At 39.6% G+C, this 7558-nt stretch overlaps 1 long non-coding RNA gene across 1 annotated transcript; it reads left to right on the forward strand.

The window, feature by feature from the left end:
- The first annotated feature begins 1955 nt into the window (after positions 1–1955).
- LOC109518194 (uncharacterized) lies at positions 1956–7364 on the forward strand. The gene is made up of 5 exons (XR_002168685.1): positions 1956–2244; positions 3534–3598; positions 3720–3785; positions 5605–5661; positions 7078–7364. It is a non-coding gene; the product is annotated as an uncharacterized LOC109518194 (long non-coding RNA).
- Positions 7365–7558: the final 194 nt, after the last annotated feature.

Raw genomic sequence — 7558 nt, forward strand, 5'->3', positions numbered from 1 at the left:
AAGAAAAAGCATAATCGAACAAGAATGTGGTTCATTCTGAACACAGAGAGGCCCCCCTGTTATAAGAGGGTGTGCACACTTCTGCAATCACTATCTCAGTCGTTTATTTTTACTTCTTGTGTTGAAGAAACATTCGCTGAATTGTACGAGTAGTTCACAATTATGGTGGAAAAGTTTTGAAATTGTTGATCCTTGTCTCTTTTTTTTTTTTTTTTTCAATATCACCACAACCTGAAATCACCCAAAAATTGACAAAAGGGGTGTGTAGCCCTCTTTATATCCACTGCGTGTCTTTAGAACTACGGTCTTTTGAAGTTTTGAAATGGTTAATTTTAGTCTTTCTCTTTTTAAAAAAAAATATATATATATCACCACAACTTGAAACCACCCAAAAATTGACAGAGGTGCGTGGACCTCTTTATATCCACTGTGTGCGTGTCTACAGTGATACCGGAGAGCCATGTTCGATGAGCATTTGCTTACTTACTTCCCCACCCCCTTCAAACCGGTTTGACTGGCCACTGTGTTCACTTCGTTGACAAGTTCAAACCGGTTTGACTGGCCACTGTGTTCACTCAGTTGACAAGGACAACATTTGTACAGCCCACAAAGGCGGGCCAGTGCTGTTGCCAGGCGGAAGACTATTTTTTAAGAACTCTTCCTCATGCAGTGGGCATGCGCTGCGGCGTCAAAACATCTCATTGGTTAGCAACGGGGGCGGGGTGTATACCGCAGCCTCCTGAGAGCCGCTAACAAAAAATGCGGCATTGATTCAACAGCCATTTAGCAAGGTTTGGGTGGCACCATTGGAATTTGCGGACAAAATTAGCTTCAAATGGCCATGATTTGATGAATACTGTACTGTGGTGGGTCTAATGAGAGGGAGTCTGTTGAGATTTTGACATTGTTTTCCTGCCCATTACGAGTATGCGAAATGTAATTTGAACAAATTGGTTATTTCTGAAGCATGTTTCAAACTGGGAGCCCTTTGCACGAATCAGCGGCCAAGAAGTAGCTCTCAGCCGCAAAAGGATTGGGGACCCTAGCTGTACGATGACCTGAATGAACGAGAATATTCACAGGCATACATTTATTAAGGTGAAAATGATAAACAAAGCAAACAATCTCTTATCTAACTGACAACACAAGTGCATTATTTAACAAAATGAAACCATCATGGTAACTGGCAAATGTTTCACCATCGTTTTAGCCTCATTTTCACTTTGATTATTTTCACGCAGTATTTTGATGTTTATTGCATGCATGGCAGGATAACTCTCTGTTGACTGCCCAAAAAGGACCTTCAGGCTAGCTGGATTATTAATATCCACTTATCCCCACCAATTTTGAGGGTTTTGGGGAATGGAGACAAAGTTATATCCACTACGGGAGGTACTAGCTTTTATAGCACGCATAGTCATTTCCGACTCAAAATGATTTTGCTTTTCCTTGTCCCAATTCTAACAATGATGAAAGTTCGAAACATTTGTGCCTACTTCTTCAGGCCTTTAAAATGCCATAACGTCCTTAATTCTTAGCATTTTACCCAAATGTAAGCACCGTTCTGGTATTTTATTCCACCTCTTTCAGGTGACATTGGTCTCACTGGAAAAAGAATGTTTTTAATTTTATTGCCACGTCCCTAATCAATGTAAGGAAATATTTAATGTAGCAGTTTGAAAATGAACCAACCACCTTAAATGTAGACTTATTTCTGGCAAAACAAAGAGATTGTTAAAAATGTTAAAGTGCTTGTTGTTATCATGCAATTGGAACTGTCTTATTGAAACCTGCCAAGAAAGGATGTCATTGTCAGTTAAACATTTCTTTTAAATCATCTCCATTAGCTTTCCTTGTAGTAAGCCAATATTTTACTTTCATGAAATAGGAGTATAGACAGCATGTGTTCACGGTCCTGTAGCGTCAGGAAACAACGGGACGACGACGATGTGAGCAGCCTTCAGTGGCGGCCATTGCTCTCGCCGCACAAACAAGGCAGGAGAGGAAGTGGAGCTTCGCTTACGTCGCTGCGAGGCAAAAAGTGGGCAGAGCCGGCGAAGGATATGAGCTCGTCGGGAGGCGGAGAGGAAGGACACACGCCACAGAGAAGCCATGCGAACAACATCGAGGAGAGAGCGCGCCCGAGCCTCGCCGCCCAAACGGTCACCAAAACGGCGAAAATGGCCAGAAAACAGCACGCCGAGAGGGGCAGACGACAGCGGATAGTCGCATCCGAGGGAGTTGGTAAGAACTATTCCCCCAATACACTTTAAAAGGCGGGAAAGCGCGTCGACCGGGCGGACGAGGCAAGATGGTGGAAAAGGACGGCTGGTAGACGCAGTGTTGTAAAAAAATGGCCATGGTGTGCTGGCTGTAATAAAGACAACGACCTAAACGATGAAATTCGCTCGATCTTTAGTGGCTTTTGGTGTAAAATCACTTGTTTGCTCGCTTTACATTGTATTTACATCGATGGTATTTGACGAAGGGTCTTTTTCTCGAGTTTTCTTCTTGTCCCTTCAACCTACGCATTTAAAATTTGCTTTGTCCTTGAAGGGACAAATGCCCTTGTGTGGTTTTTCTCGAATAAAAGCCTAAAAATCCGGCAAATGTTTAGTTTTTAAACCGCGTACTGGTGCTTTGTGACAAATCCTTTGTTGGTTTGTGTGTTTTGATGATTTTCCCTTTTATAAGCATTTTTAAGGGTTTTCGTCGAATTGTTAATTTTATTAAATGGCAAAAAAGACACGTTTTGTCCCCCACATAATCTATTATGCAATTGAACATGCATCGTAAAAAGATATTTCAAAGTCTTGCACAATTTAATGTTTAAGAAATATTTTTAAAAATAATTTAAAAAAATCTAAATACAGATTTACAACAGAAGATTAACTGAGGACTCCCCATATGCATTGCACTTGTTATGTTCAGCAAATGAAGCCCAACATGTGAAAATACTTAATATATATGGATATATAAAATAGGGTGTTGGCTTTTAACCCTTTAAGGGACTGCATGGAGATTTTATTTCAAATTTGCCATACATTTTGCATCGCTGTGTCACATTAAACCTGCAAGCAACCCTTAAGCCATTATTTTAGAGAACATGAACACACATTTATGTTGAGTTACCTTGAAATATTGCACCAAAATGGGAAAAATTACTAAATATTCGTAAAACCCCAATCCAATAGACAGACTATTGGTTAGTGACACTTGTAGACAATTACAAGTTGGTAAAATATTTAACTTGACGTGAATCTCAAACTATATATTGTTGAATGGAAGAATTACTCTACATTGGGGAAAAATATCTTTGCTCACAGATTCCCTATAGGTTTGGACTATAGAGAGCAAAAAATAATTGTCCCCCAAGAGATGTTAAACATTTCCCCACTAACTAAGCAAGTTGCCATGATAATTAAACACAATTTAACTGCATGCTGGAGATATTACATGAAATATCTAGAAGCAAAATATATATTTTTTAAATGATCATGCTTTTAAAATTCCAATCATTTTGTATTTTAAAGGGGTTCCATTTGGTCGATAACGCAGTGCGGTATAGAAGGATCAGATCGTCTACCCAAGGAAAATGGTATGTGGTTTTTTTATCCTTTTCCGATGTTTAGAATCATATTTGCTGCCTCTTACATGTAGCCACTAGGGTGTGCTATTGGCTTGTATCATTTCGTAACTCAACTTTTTGTATTTTAAAGGGTTGACGTCGAGGCTACGAAGACGTTGTGGATGGATTTGTCCGATTTTCTCCCCAGAGTAGAATTGTAAGTGTTTTTCAAAGACTGAAAACATGTTTTCAAAATACTCTTAGGCTATGAGCTGCAAATTAAACACTTTGAACAGGTGAGAATGGAATTTGAAAAGTGTGCTAGTATGGTATCATTTTTGCTAATGTACAATTTCATAACTGCAATGTTGCCAAAACGTTTTCGCTGCTATACCACATGTGCTACGATTTCTTGCATTTTGTAAATAATGAAATATGTATAGCCGACTTTCATTTGTTATGATTTTTGCAACTGATTGCTAAATTACCGTCATTCCCAGACTACAAAACGCTCCTGGTTATAAGACGCTACTGCTAAAGTTAGCCATAAAAACAAATTTGTACATACATTGACCTCTCTGTATTAGTAGCCACGAGTCTGTGGTACGATTCTGGATATTTGCGAAGAAAAGGTCATACAGATGGACATTTTTAAAAAGTATTTTATTTTCCTTAAACATTAGTAGATGGTTTTTGTGTCCTAACATGCCAGAACAATTTGTAAGTCTCTTAATTGTCACACAAGGCAAATTCGCCTAAAAACTTCACGGTCAACAAACTACAGAGAGACGGGGGTCGCAATGAAGAGGTGGCTGTATTTATGGCACTTGTTCCCTGTTCATTAAATTCAACTCAACATGCTTATTTTCTTTCTCAAATGCTCCTTAAGCAGGCGCGAACCGCAACGTGGACGAACTTATGTGTTACTTTCTTCAGGCAGCCATTACGTGCACGCACTCCAACCGTAAATGGCTGAGTATTCAGTATGAGGGCGGACTCAAGATAGTTTCATTGGTCCACTGTTCGATGATTACAATACCAGTAACAGTGGATGGTAGGGGTACATGGATCACAATTATCTGGCCCATCACCGATCTTAAAAAAGAAATTTGACCTGCCGATCCAGATTTTTGACAATGCCGATTTTTGTTGTTGATTTGTTTGTTTGTTTTTTTTCCATAACCAACAGCATACACCTTCAATATTCTGATCTTTTGTTGTAAAACACGTGAGATTACAGTATATACAAACAGGTTGATTTAACTGCACATAAGTAGTTCTCGCAAGTAAAAATGAAGCCCATTAGTCATATCACAGCTGTTGAGGACACTGACTGACTTTCAGACCTCTGTGGAGGGAAATGAGATCGGTGGACCAGATCGGCTTCATTTTAAGAGATCGTCCCATCACAATCCCCCCCACCCCCCCAAATGTATATATAAAAATACAATCAATGAAATCTGCGTCAATCCCGATCCCGGCTGATCGACTGGGGCACCCCTAGTGGATGGGTCGTCAAAATTAATAGAAATCTCAGCACGTGAGACGAACACAAAAGTGACATCACATGAACACAATCAACCAAAGGTACTGTTAATGGAACCAAATGCAATGGCTGTTACTATAAATGGTGTTTTGTTTTAGAACCTTCTTAGCAAATATGTAACATACATCCCTCCGTTTTCTGAGCCGCTTCTCCTCACATGGGTGAAGGGGCACGCTGGAGCCTATCCCAGCCGTCGTCGGCCAGTAGGCGGGGGACACCCTGAACTGGTTGCCAGCCAATCGATATGTCACCTAAGATTCTTTTTAGTTCTTCAAATACTAAGTCTTCATTTTCACGACTCAAGCAACGATTAAGGAGTCTGAAAATGTTTTGTCCAACCTTGTCTGACCCTCTTTGAAAATGAATTTGACTTTGCCAGCACAAACACACACCTGTTAATGGCAGTAATGATCCAGCCAAAGTTATCTCTTTTATATCAGCTCACTCGTTCATTGGATATCACTTACTGTTGTCCTCATCTCTTCCACAGAGGAGACATGGGCTGGTAGGAGGATTTTTCAAATTGGGATCATAAGAAGACAGCTCTGTAAGTTCTTGTTTTTGTGTGTTTTATTTTTCTCCCTCCCACCCCCTAGTTGTATCTTTGGTGTAGAAAAAGTCATCCTTTTAAATGGAATCCTGAAACTATTTTTTCCCTCCAAGATGACTGTCCATTAACTTGACGATATTTTCAAATGACGTTTACCTTCAATTCTTGAGCCTTGCAACAGCCCTCACTAATTTGCAGCATAAAAATTCATCGCGAAGCGTCTTTTCAACGAGATGTGCACGGTTCGGCCCAGTTTGCCAGAACAATCACAGACCCACCCACTTCTCAATACTGTACACCTGTTGGGTGCTGGTTGAATTGGGGGTGGAGCCAGGCACTGCTGTCTGTTGATTGGTCCATCTTAGCCCGTAACAAATGAAGCACCGTTCCAAAATACAAATTGCCGGAGTAGCCCTTTCCGTTTTTATTTGTGGCCTTGGCCCATGGGGACTGCACATGTTTGGTTTATTATGATTTTTTTTTTTTTTTTTTTTTACTGGTGAGTTCCACCACACGCAGCTGGTATAAACTGAACTGTACCACCTGCTGGAAAGTGGGTGGATTTAGCGTTCCCTCTGAATGAAAAGGTATTTGCCGCCATTGATTTTGAAAAACAGTGCTTGATTTTTAACACTCCTGGGCTCAAACTAATAATTGTAATAAACGGAGGGAATAATTGTGAGTTCATGGTTGTAAAATATGTTTTGTCTACTTTTATACAGCGAATCATAAATGAACTCCATTTTGGGGGCGGTGCAAATTTCATGTTGTTGTCCATCAACCAATGGTATCACGTCTTCTGTATCATATTAGATGGGGCCAACATTTAAAGTGGATAAATACTTTGACGAACCAAGACAACCTGGTGGTCTACTTCCACTATCTCAGTTCAAGAAGTTTCATAATCGCGATGAAACATTATGCGGAAAATCTCAATGGCAGTGAATGATTCCTCTTTAATCCAAATAAAACTCAAACCTTGGGTCTTGTTCCGAGGTCATTAGCGGTTGAAAATATTTCAAGTGATTTTCATTGAAGACCTAGAAACGGTAACCAACTGTCTTGAATCTGATGTGCGCTGTCGCTAAACCATTGACTTCCTCGATTGTTGAGTCACTTGCCTATGTTTTTCCATTTTAATTTTATTTTTTGTTGATTCAACTTTTCTGGCATGACCGGTGACTGCTGTTGAATATTATTATTACAATAGGTATAATAAAACCTGGAGGTTTTGTCTTGGCCATACCTCGAATCCTCTAGTGGTCAATTGTTGAATTGTTTTTTTTTTTCCCCCGAACAGTTATTAAGATTTGACCACGTTCCAATTTTTTGCCAAGTGTGGGACAGTGAGTGATCATTTGACATGTGCTGTGGGCTTACGAAATGTTTCCTTCTTTTTTTTGTCTCATCAAGACCCCATTCAACTGGATTTCGCTGACAATGGAGACGACATTAAAACGTGAAGATAGCGTTGTTTAACGTGAAGATGGCAATTTTTGACAAGCGGAAACCTTATTTATTTTTTGACGGCGACTTTTTGTATGGATTTTTAAAAAGACTTCGCAACATCGTGGACATTGGAACAAAGTTGCTAGCTGTGTCGTGGACCTAAATTTTCACTGTTTTTGAGAAGCACAAAATTGGCAACTGTACATTGGTATTCATGCTGTTTTGAATAAAGTATGTTCTGTATTTTTTTTCTTGGCTTTGTCTTATTGGATAATTTATATGGCACGTTATTCTGAATTTGATTCCATCCCGAAGCTTTTTTGTCTTTAAGATGGCTGCGGCAGTTATTTTCAAACAGTAAATAACCATGAACTCGGAGGTGAATGTTATCCGGAGAGATTGGTCGCTCACTATTATATAGTAATTGCTGTTTCAAATATTAATC

This window comes from Hippocampus comes, unplaced genomic scaffold, assembly GCF_001891065.2.
Source record: "Hippocampus comes isolate QL1 unplaced genomic scaffold, H_comes_QL1_v1.1 scaffold298, whole genome shotgun sequence".
In the NCBI taxonomy this organism is placed as follows: Eukaryota; Metazoa; Chordata; class Actinopteri; order Syngnathiformes; family Syngnathidae; genus Hippocampus; species Hippocampus comes.